Genomic DNA, 12,728 nt, shown 5'->3' on the forward strand with positions numbered 1-12,728 from the left:
CTCCTGGTAACAGGGGGCCCTGGGTTACCCGCATGGTGGTAAAGGGGAATAACAGGACAGGCTTCTGTGGTCTTGCCCGAATAGTACTCACAGGTGCAGCGCCTCCATCTCGTGCAGCCCCTAGCTGTATGGGGTGAAGTCTCTGCAGAAGAATAAAGTCACCCTCCTCCCAATAGACCACTCTTAGGCGGGAGGTTTATAAAAACTCAGGATGCTTTATTTGGGCTCCTGTATTCAGCAGCCACAGATTGATAGCAGATAGAAGGATCTTCACCCTTAGATGTCCCTGGATCCACTCCCGGCCAAAGGGCACAGAGAGTGGTTCCTGCTCTTCCCCTATCCCCTGGTGGGATAAGAGGTACTGGTTTCCCTCAGGCCTCCCCGGAGGGAGGCCTCAAGCCTGCCAGAGCCCTGACAGCTTAGTTGGGTAAACCTTGCCTCTCTCATGGTAGGGACAGACTGACTAAATCAGGAAGTGCAGTGCATTAAGTACAGATCCAGTAAGCACCACCCCTGTGCCTCTAATTGGACACAAGGCCTGATGACACTACCTTCTCTGACTCACTGCACTGCAATGAGTGGGGAAACCCCATGATCACTCCTGGCAAACCGACCCTTACTAGGCTTTACTGCCAGGAGGAGGACAGAACAATCGCCCAAAACTACCCAGGGCTACATAATATATAAATATATATATATATATATATATATATATATATATATTTATATATATATATATATATATATATATATATATATATATATATATATATATACCTTATTCTGTGATAAATCTGGTGTTGGTTTGGCATCAGCATTTGATGTGTTTTTTATTGTCAGGATAATTTGATAAATATCCCCCAAGGACTATAAACCACATCACTCAGGTTTCAGATAGCTCTCTATGCCAGGGGTTCTCAACTTCAGTCCTCAAGACCCCCCAAGAGGTCAGGTTTTAAGTACATACCAACTTCAGCACAGGTGGTTCAATCAGTGGCTCGGTTTCCGACCCCAAGACCGGTCAGGTTTTCAGGATATCAGTCTTTGCCTGATTGAGCCACCTGTGCTGAGCTGACGCAGGGATATCCTGAAAACCGGACCTGTTGGGGGGGGTCTTGAGTTGCGAACCCCAGCTCTTTGCCCTTAAGTGCGTTACTTTGCATCCTTGGTAACAGGTTTTTTTTTTGCAAGCTCAATTGGGGAAGCGAGTCATCATATCTGTTTTTTACATTTAAACTGAAAAAACAAAACAAAAAAAACACATATTGTTTTTACATCCGTAGAATCCTTTAACTCATTGTGAAACGTTGGTAGGGCTCTCCATTGCCCTGTTTTTCCATGACCAATAAATAATCTTTTATGGGATACGCACCCTCCTTTCTACTTTTTTGATACCTACAGTAGTGCTCTTCCAGTTTTTCTCCTTCTCTACTAACTCATTGTAATGCCAGGAAGTATCTGCTCCTTTGGGTCAAGAGAAGACTTTTGTTTGTTTCTATGGAAATCATAATTAATAAATATAGATAAGTGTAAGAAATGTAGAGGCCAAAATGCCGTAGCCACATAAAAAAAAAAAAAAGGTCAGTCTACTGTATATGATGTTTTTTGTTACAAACGTAATGTTAAATTCACTCGTTATTGGCACTATTACTGTCTTAACCCGTTTGATTGTGGTACTTATTCATTAAATAAATGTACGGATATACAGTATATTTCACTGAGTTCAGAGCTGAACTTCTTTTCCAGCCCATGGGGAACTTAAAAAAGGTTTTACCCTAAGGATTTACCCTAAGTGAGGATGATTTAGCTGGCGTTTTCATAGCTATTTAAATACTTGGCCTCATATATTTGCCCTCCCTTACCGACGCATGGCCATATTATTTTAGTAATGTCACAGCGCTGACGAGGTCTTCAGAGTAATATCCAGCACTGAACTAATTGATAATGACTCTTGATTAAGTACGTAGTTGCCATCACAAAGGCACTTTATAATAATGAGTCCTGATAAAGTAGTTTAAGCTAAAAGTAGTTTAGCAATAGAAGGATTAATGGCTCTCGATAATCTAGTGTCTATTAGAGATGCACTCTGTAGTGGCTCTGCAGATAGCCTGTGTACAGTGTGGTGTTGGTGAATTCTCACAGGTGCTCTCGCTCTAAGGCTGAGACAGTTGGGACAGCATTAATAAAAAGTGTTTTTGTTGCTAATGGGCCACTATAGGCAATTTGTCAATCTCACTTTTGTATAACTGAACTAACAAATGAGACCTGCTTTGCAGCCAGAACAATAAAAGGAGAGAAATATCAGTATGCTCTTTCAACATATTCTCCCATTACAGTCTACCATTATGTGTGACCTGCAATGAGGCATTAGGATTATTGAATATACTGTTCCACTGTTGGAGTGTATGACTAACCTGTAAAACTGCAATACCCTCCTCCGCTCCTCATACTCCTCACACTCCTCTGCTCCTCACACTTCTCTGCTCTTCACTGCTCCACACACTCCCACCACTCCTCCTCACACTCCTCCGCTCCTCACTCCCTCCACTCCACACTCCTCCTCACACTCCTCTGTTCGTCACTCCCTCCACTCCACTACTCTGCTCCTCACTTCCTCCACTCCTTCACTCAACACTCCTCACACTTCTCTGCTCCTCACTCCTTCCACACCTCCACACCTCCACTCAGCACTCCTCCTCACATTCCAAGCAGTCACTCCACTCACTCCAGTCTCCTCCATCTTTCACTCTCACACACACACACTAAACACTACTTAACCCAATCACACGACAAATATGAAGACATAGACAAAAGACAAACTAATTTCGAAGTACAGCACAAGTCACACAGTCAATTACAGAAGCCCCCACGCAGACAGACATAAAAAAAATCACAGGGCAACTTAAGCAGATCTAGAAATCATAATAATAAGCAAACAAACCTCCAACTCCCTGTAGTTAATCAGGCTGCGGCACCAGTCACTGTGCGCACGCACGCGTCGGAGCGACTGCTGGCGCGTGCACCAGTTTCAGGCTCAATCTGAGGTCTAGGGGTCGCAATGGGACATGCGTCTTGGCAAGAAGAGGAGAAGAACAGGGGGAGGCATGGCGGGGCGCGGCCATGACATCACATGGCTGATTCGCCCTCATTGGCTGAACCGGCGCCGTGACGTGGCCATCACTCGGCCGCCGCGCCAAAAGACAAATTTCTTGTCTTTTGGAAAGGTGCTTTGGGTGCACATGTACACACCGACTTGGACCTAACCCATAGTGGGCTGTACTTTCTGTGCGCCGCACACGCCGTCATGCGCACAGCAGCGGCCTCTGTAAGTGCTTTGCCCCCCCCCGCCCCCCCACCTGCCCCGCCCCCCAGAAAATATCGCGCCCCCCAGTTTGCATATCCCTGAAATAGGGTAAGTAGGTAAGTACATCCCAAACAGTTGGAATAAGTGCAACAGGTAATCACAACATAAGGCTAAAGGAGACCCTAACCCCAAAGAGCTTATAGTCTAAGTGTTATGTTGGGAGGTTTACAGACAAAAAATCTCCAATCAGAATAGGTATGGAATTTAGGTGAAACTGATTTCTCTATGAAACTGAGAAACAATTGCATAATGCTAACCCCAATTATATCCCTATTAATGATTGAAACTAGAAGATGACAGATATATATTTTTAAAAGATCCCAATTATTTAATGTAAATTGATGCACCTTGGGAGCCCGCTATAAGAGCTCTAGGTACAGTATGGAAGGGAATATGTATCTAAAGGCGCCTAATGTAAATAGATGAAAATCATAAAGGATATAAAAACCAGGCCTGTTGGACGATCAGGAAATGGCTCCAATGGATGTGCTTAAAATAAAAGAAAAAGCACAAAACATAGCATAATACTGTATGGTATAAGGACAAACAACATTTAAGACAAACAGCATATATAACAAATATAGATCAGCTGAGAGATCAGACAGGTGAAAAATTAAGATAAAAACATTTAATATAACTGTAACGGGTATACCCCCACCCAATCGCATATACAGTGTGGGTGCGGAGAACATACAGTGTTACCCGGGTGTGGTGCTTTACCTATTGGCTCACAGGAGGGCTGAGCTTCCGTCACGGGGAACCTGGGGCAATTATATAATACTATGAGTAACCGCATACTCGGTGCAGCGCCTCCACCTGCGATGGCTCCCACCATAGGGGGAGTGGTTCCTCGCAGGACACATACAAATAACTCGCACTCTATTTGTATAATAACCAATACCTTTTACTTATGAGCATAGAAACATACATACATACAACATCAACAGGTGTCCCTCCCTAGAGGAGACACTAACCACTACGTCTCTCACAACGCTAATGCTATCTTGCGCCACGGCGGATGCCAACACTTTATGCGCCACGGTGGACGCCAACACTTTATACGCCACGGCGGACGCCAACACTTCCACAGAATGATCCCACCCCGTGTCCAGTAACTCAACCCAATGTCTCGCACTACCAAGTCATATACAAGTGTGTGTGTGTGTGTGTGACTGCGCAGCCACTATGTCTGGTGATAGGCCTTGTTGGTGCACTTGATGTTATGGGTTACCTGCCGAGCACTCCAGTGCTCGGACCTGCAACGGACTTCACAAAGGATCAAGGCGAGCTCCCACACGATATCCGTGATCCACCGCAGGATGATCCATCAGGGGCGATCCCGCTCTGATGATAGTCCAGCTCTTTCCCAGCAAGACACGCAATGTTCTTTGCACTCTATAACAAATAGCTAATGGGGCAGAGTCCCTAACCTAGGGCCTGTCCCTACAACACTCCACTAGGGTGACTCAGAGCTATCTGGGGCCTAGGGGGAATGCTGGCCTAGTGCAGGGAGTCACTGACTCCTGCACCCTACCTCCTTCCCCTAGCTGCTCCGGTCACCAACTAACGTGCTGCCAGCCCGCGAAATGTATCTAAATCTCCCTTGCAGGGAGATGCTTCAGCCCTATTGGCTCCCTGGCATCACTTGGGGCGCTGCTGAGGCTCATGGGACTTGTAGTCCCTTCCAAGAGCCTTCCCTGGTAGGTTAGGGTTCCTACGCTTGTCCTGCGCCTGCTCGAACCTCCCGGCCGGTCCACGCGCCGAAATCCCTTCTGCGCATGCGTGCGCAATTCCCTATGGCGGCGCCCTGCACCGGGACCCGACAGAGCCCTAACAACGCGTCCGCACGCGTTCCTAGCAACCGGCCGCCTACACGAAAGCCGCGCTATGCGCGCACACGCCCCTGCACCTCCCCACAAGCGGCTCTACCCTTCCTACCGCCGCGGTGATTGTCCCGAGGGGGGGGCCAGCCACGGCTCGGGGGACATGGCTACATCCTCCCCCTGGTAAAATCCCCAACGTCCTCGCTTGGGACACAACTTACTACAACTATGTACAGAAGTTATATAATAAAAATGCAACAACCACATACGATCTTAACTATCTCTAGATCAGATTGCACATTTCAGTGAACATCACAATGACAGACTGCACTCTGCCGCGAGCCCACTGCTGAGCCTCATAATGGGGTGCCCCAATTTGATCATAGGTTACCCGGTTTGGAGGGTACCTTACTCTTTGACTCCGGTGAAGCTGTTCTTCCGCAACTCCCTCTGGGGGGTAATAAACACAGTCCTGAGGCTCAGCCTCTTCCCTTGGGGGGAGAAATGTCTCTGAACAGTCTCTGTTAGGCACAAAGCATGGGCTCAGTGCATCCAAAGGCTGGCCTGTTGGTGCCACCTTAGTAGGCATTGGCCTACGGGGCCCTTTACCCGTAGCTCCTCCGGGAGATGCCCCATCCGCAGAGTAGTCCCTTTGAGACGGTCCTTCCATAGGGTCTTCAGGCGTTTCAGAGTGGGTCTTGTTATGGACAGTCTCTTGACCCATCTCTGGTACGTCGGACTCACCGTTGAGCGGTGTGGCCAGTATCTCTGCGTCCTCATCTCCCACTTGTGGGATGGGAAGAAGATGATTTCGGTGCCATACCTTTACCCGGCCTTCAGTGTCTTTGATGCGATAGACCGGGAGGCCAGGCATCTGAGACTCTATTTCATACACCCCATCTCTCCATCGGTCAGCTAACTTGTGTTTTCCCGGGACTCCCAGATTTCTAAGCAACACAGCATCCCCAGGACGGAGTTCCCGATATTTGACCTTATGATCGTATCGTCTTTTATTGCCAGCATTCAACTTTGCTGTAGCCTTCCCAGCTTGTTGATAGGCCTGCTGTAAACTGTCTTTAAGTCTTTGCACGTATTTGAAATTGGTAGCATTGTGTATCCCATCCGTCGAAACTCTAAGACGTACGTCCACTGGCAGTCTCGCCTCTCGCCCAAACATGAGGAAGTATGGGGAGAATCCTGTTGACTCGTGCCTGGTGCAATTGTACGCATGCACCAGGTCCTCCACGTGTCGACTCCATTCAGTTTTCTGAGCACTCTGTACTGTTCCGAGCATGTCCAGTAAGGTTCGATTAAAGCGCTCGGGCAGTGCATCTCCTTCGGGGTGATACGGGGTCGTTCGTGACTTGGTGATGTTCAGCATTTTGAGTAGTTCTCTGATCAAGGTGCTCTCAAAGTCCCGCCCTTGGTCGGAGTGAAGGCAGTTGGGGAGACCGTAGTGCACAAAGTACTTCTCCCATAATATTTTTGCCACTGTGATGGCTTTCTGATCTTTCGTGGGGAAGGCCTGAGCATACTGGGTGTAATGGTCCGTGATGACCAGCACGTTGCATATTCCCCGGCTATCGGGCTCAATGCACAGAAAGTCCATACACACAAGGTCCATGGGGCCAGAACTCTTCAGATGACCCATGGGGGCTGCTCTGGTAGGCAGGGTCTTGCGCTGTATACACTTAGTACAACAGCGACAGTGGCGTTCTACGGCCTCTCGCATCTTTGGCCAGAAAAGGCGATCTCTGACCAACCCAAAGGTCTTTTCTATCCCGAGATGTCCATGCTCATCATGTAGGGACTTCAACACCATGTATTGCAAGTTGTTAGGGAGGACTAGTTGTCGCCTATCCGGGTGGTTGTGGTATTGCACCACCCGATAGAGTAAGCAATTGTCTATTTCGAATTTGTCCACTTCCCGCATGAGCAAGGCCACCAAGTCATTGGGCGCGTGTTTCAGAAGGGCTGGGTTCTTCTTTTCAACGGCTCGCCTGATGATACTAACGACAGGATCTCGTATTTGGTAGTCTACCAGATCCTTCCACCGTAGCACCTTGTCGTGCGTTATGTTCATCCCTTTGGGTCGCAGTAGGCGGCGGGTACTGGCATCCCAAGGAATCGGCCACCCTTAATTCGGAGAAGGCCACTTGATCGTTGAGGATGGCGGCAGTACTACACATAGCGCGCACCCCTGGTCCCGGGAGTTCCTCCCATTCATCATCATCTAGAGTAGCACTTAACCTGGGTCGTCTGGATACAGCGTCAGCCCCTATATTCAAAGGTCCCGGCTTATACTTCATGGAGAAACTGTATTTTGCTTAGGGCGGCCAGCCAGCGGTGTCCGGCGGCGTCCAATTTGGCCGAGGTATTGAGGGGATTGTTATCCGTCCTTACCTCGAAGGTAACACCGTACAGGTAATCGTGGAGCTTCTCGGTGATAGCCCACTTGAGAGCCAGGAACTCCAACTTGTGGACGGGGAATCTCTGTTCACTGGGTGTCAGGCTGCGGCTGATGTAGGCTACAGGCCGAAGACCCTCGGTGTGCTTCTGGTGCAGGACGGCACCCAGTCCATTGAGACTGGCATCCACATGCAGAACGTATGGCTGTTCGGGATCAGCATACGCAAGCACCGGCGCTTCGGTCAGACATTTCTTCAATTTCAGGAAGGCCTGCTCACACTCAGACGTCCATTTATCACCAAACGGTTGGCGTGCCGATACATTCCTCCTTCCGGTCTCTGAGGGGTATATCTTCAACAGATTGTTCAGGGGTTTAGCTCTACTAGAGTACCCTTCCACGAATCGACGGTAATACCCACAGAACCCCAAGAAGAATCGTAGTTCGGTGACATTTTCGGGACGCGGCCAGTTCACTACCGCTTCTACTTTGGCAGGGTCGGTGGCGATCCCTTGAGCAGACACGATGTGCCCCACGTAGGTCACCGAGGTGTGACAAAACTGACACTTGTCTAGGGACAACTTCAATCCTTCCTTCCCCAGACGGTCGATCACTTTAAGCAGCCTGTCTTCATGCTCTTTCAGGGTTCTTCCGAAGACAATAATGTCGTCCAGGTATACAAGACACTCCCGAGGGCTCATGTCCCCGATAGTCTTCTCCATCAGTCGTTGGAAGGTAGCCGGCGCCCCACATATACCTTGGGGCATTCGTGTAAATTGGTAGAATCCAAGTGGGCAGACAAAGGCTGTTTTCTCCTGATCTTCTGCAGTCATAGGTACCTGATAGTACCCGGATCGGAGGTCGAGCACGCTGAACCATTGACTTCCATTCAGCGCATTCAGGATCTCTTCAATGCGAGGGAGGTTGTACTGATCTGGTATCGTACGATGGTTCAGAGTTCGATAGTCGACACACAGGCGTACGGATCCGTTCTTTTTACGCACCACCACTATGGGTGACGCGTAGGGCCCCCGAGATTCTGTCAAAATCCCCGCGGTTTCCATGTCTTGTATGGCGTTCCTCACATCGTCCACATCCCGCGGGGCGATGCGACGAGAGCGTTCCGGGAACGGAGTGGCATCACTCAGTCGAATGGTATGTTGGGCGCTGCGACTGCACCCCACATCCATCTAACTTGTGGAGAACGCATGTCGTCGTTGATTCAGCTGGGTTGTCAGCCGTTCTTTCCACTTGGTGGGCAGCGTCGACTCACCGAAGTTGAAGTCCAGATCGACTAACCGCTCATCCACGACCGCCGCCTTCACGTGAGGTGTGTTTTCTACAGGGCTGACCGGATATATGCAACCCAACTTCTGGTCGGCATCAAATTCCATCGGGAAGAGGGAGAGATTCTGCACATTCACGTGGGTTCGTAGAGGGATCTTAGCCGTCCACTCCCTCACCTCGGGTAGTACCCTATACCCTCTCCGAACTTCTTCTTCTTCAGGCGTACTCTCCAGAGAGAACAGCTGATCGCTCCCATCTCGTTCGGGATAACAATACCAGACGGCCATTCTTTGCACTCCCCCTGGTAATATGGTCGTCAGTCCGTGTTGACGGTTGTAGAGATCCCGTGACGCTCCAGGGCATATACCCGTTTGCACTCTTCTCGTAGGACCGGATCTAGGAGAGAGGTGGCTAGCGGCAACTCGTTAGTCTCTTTCAGGTACACTCGGATCACCGCTTGTACTATATCAGCGTTGGTGCCCAAGATGATCGGGTACTTGCACGGGTCTTGGGGCTCCGGGCATACCAGGGCCGCTACATGCATGGGGTGTCTCTTGCCGGTGTTCAGCTGGGGTATTTCCATTTGAACCCTTACAATCCCATCGATGGGGTAGTCTTAATTACTTAACCCCCGTACTTTCACATGATTGGCTGGCTCCAGAGTGCAGTGTCGGAGGTGCTGGTCATAGAACGGGCGGTATATGATGGTCACTTGTGACCCCGTGTCCAGTAGGGCCGACGCATAGATCCCTTCTAGTAACACCCGCACGATAGCTGCGGGGCATACTTAGCTGTAAGCTTCCCGGTTGCAGGCGTTATCCCCGGGACCGGCGTCCGCAGGGGCATCGGGGGCCCCCGGGGGGGTCTCCACATCAGACCCGGCAGTTTGTACTCGGCATACCATCGACCGGGCTGGGTTTCTTCGGTCGGGAGTTTTGTCCTCGGTGATATCCTCCCTTTCTGGGCAGTCACGGGAGAAGTGGCCCTTCTTACCGCAGGTATAGCAAAGGAGGTCTCTTTGTTCAGAGCGGCCCCTATACGGAGAAGATGATTTAAGGGCGGGTCTAGCTTTGGAGGCCGAGCCCTTAGTTGCGACCTCCTCGTCCTGGCTCGGGGTGTTCTTGGCCTTGGCCCCAGTGGCCTTAGCAGGTTCATGGATGGAAGGCTCCTTAACCCTTGCGGGAGTATGCAACCGGGAGTAGGCTTCATGTTTCTTTATCTCATCCATTAGCTCCTCCCAGGAAGGGGGATCACCCTGCATCCAGGAACACTTAATCATGATGACGATAGAATGGTCGGGTAGCGCTCCTCTCAGAAATTGATCCCAGCAATACACATTCACCTCGGTGGTCTTAATCTGGTCCCTTTTTCGCATCTCCCATATGACCGCTCTAATTCGCTGAAGGTAATCAGATAGCTCCTCTCCGAGTTTCTGACGAAGATTGAAGTACCGCGTCATTATTGTCCTACGTCCTCAGTTCGCCCGTAAGCCCGCTCAAGAGTCTCTAACATGTGCTGTGCAGTGACATCCGCATGTTGATCTTTAGCCAGCCGTATCATGGTGGAAGCGGGCGGTCGCAGGCACTCCATTATGCGTTGTCGTTTTGCCAACTCAGGGCACGTCCACTCTTCTACAACCTGGGAAGTGTATTCCTTCCACGCGTCAAATGCTTCTTCGCCCGCTGGGGTTGGCTTAGTTCCTGAAAAGATTTTTAGTTTGCGATACTGCTGTTGGATCGACGCCTCGGCTTTGGTCGCTCCCAGCTCGGCGATAGTCTGAGCTAGCATTCGGAATTCATTTCCCAAGATAACAGGTGGCTGGGCAATACTTAGCGGGGGACTGCCATCGGTGAGTGCACCCAAATTAGACTCGCAATAACTCTCAGGGGGGGAAGGCGATGTATGCATAGCAATCTCTTCCAAGTTCGTGCGAGGACTGACGGGTTCGGGTTTTATGGGCCGTTCCGGGTACACCACCGTACAACCTGTACCGGCCGAGCCTTCGAACCACAAGCTGGACGGACCCTGGCCTTCATTTATATCTTGCCCGATACTCACTAACACGGAGCAATACTCCTTGTCCTCCAAACGTTGATCTAACACGGCTATGGTGGCAGCACCCCGGAGATTAGGGTTTTGCCGCAAGGCCACTCGTATAGCCGATGACGGAGTATCTACCGGGACGCAGCACACCGCAAGCGTGTGGGGCGGCGGCACTTCCAGCTCCATGGCCCATTCATACACTTATGAGCGCAACAGGTACGGTAATGGTGGTGACATTTTAGGAGAGAACAAAAAAAATGGACAGGGCACCCCAGGTCTGAGATCTCAGCAGCGCCTCCAAAATGTAACGGGTATTCCCCCACCCAATCGCATATACAGTGTGGGTGCGGAGAACATACAGTGTTACCCGGGTGTGGTGCTTTACCTATTGCTCACAGGAGGGCTGAGCTTCGGCCACGGGGAACCTGGGGCAATTATATCATTCTATGAGTAACCGCGTACTCGGTGCAGCGCCTGCAACTGCGATGACTCCCACCATAGGGGGAGTGGTTCCTCGCTGGACACATACAAATAACTCGCACTCTATTTGTATAATAACCAATACCTTTTTCTTATGAACATAGAAACATACATACATACAACATCAACAGGTGTCCCTCCCTAGAGGAGACACTAACCACTACGTCTCTCACAACGCTAATGCTATCTTGCGCCACGGCGGACGCCAACACTTTATGCGCCACGGTGGACGCCAACACTTTAAACGCCATGGCGGATGGCAACACTTCCACAGAATGATCCCACCCCGTGTCCAGTAACTCAACCCAATGTCTCGCACTACCAAGTCATATACAAGTGTGTGTCTGGTGATAGGCCTTGTTGGTGCACTTGATGTTATGGGTTACCTGCTGAGCACTCCAGTGCTCGGACCTGCAACGGACTTCACAAAGGATCAAGGCGAGCTCCCACACGATATCCGTGATCCACCGCAGGATGATCCATCAGGGGCGATCCCGCTCTGATGATAGTCCAGCTCTCTCCCAGCAAGACACGCAATGTTCTTTGCACTCTATAACAAATAGCTAATGGGGCAGAGTCCCTAACCTAGGGTCTGTCCCTACAACACTCCACTAGGGTGACTCAGGGCTATCTGGGGCCTAGGGGGAATGCTGGCCTAGTGCAGGGAGTCACTGACTCCTGCATCCTACCTCCTTCCCCTAGCTGCTCCGGTCACCAACTAACGTGCTACCAGCCCGCGAAATGTATCTAAATCTCCCTTGCAGGGAGATGCTTCAGCCCTATTGGCTCCCTGGCGTCACGTGGGGCGCTGCTGAGGCTCATGGGACTTGTAGTCCCTTCCAAGAGCCTTCCCTGGTAGGTTAGGTTTCCCGCGCTTGTCCTGCACCTGCGCGAACCTCCCGGCCGGTTCCCGCGCCGAAATCCCTTCTACGCATGCGTGCGCAATTCCCTATGGCGGCCCCCTGCACCGGGACCCGACAGAGCCCTAACAACGCGTCCGCACGCGTTCCTAGCAACCGGCCGCCTACACAAAAGCCACGCTATGCGCGCACACGCCCCTGCACCTCCCCACGAGTGGCTCTACCCTTCCTACCGCCTCGGTGAGTGTCCCGAGGGGGGCCAGCCACGGCTCGAGGGACCTGGCTACATAACATATCATTAAACACACATAAATGTAAAAAATATTTTTCACCTGCAGACTTATGCTGCGGATCTGAGAATAGCTGCACGTTCTCTCCAGTGTACCAAGGGAGACCATCCGCCCCCACGCCGGCTGGCGTGCACACTTTCCATCCACGGAGACGCCCAGGAGCAGCTGGCAGTT

The sequence above is a fragment of the Ascaphus truei genome, chromosome 5, assembly GCF_040206685.1.
Source record: "Ascaphus truei isolate aAscTru1 chromosome 5, aAscTru1.hap1, whole genome shotgun sequence".
Classification (NCBI taxonomy): Eukaryota; Metazoa; Chordata; class Amphibia; order Anura; family Ascaphidae; genus Ascaphus; species Ascaphus truei.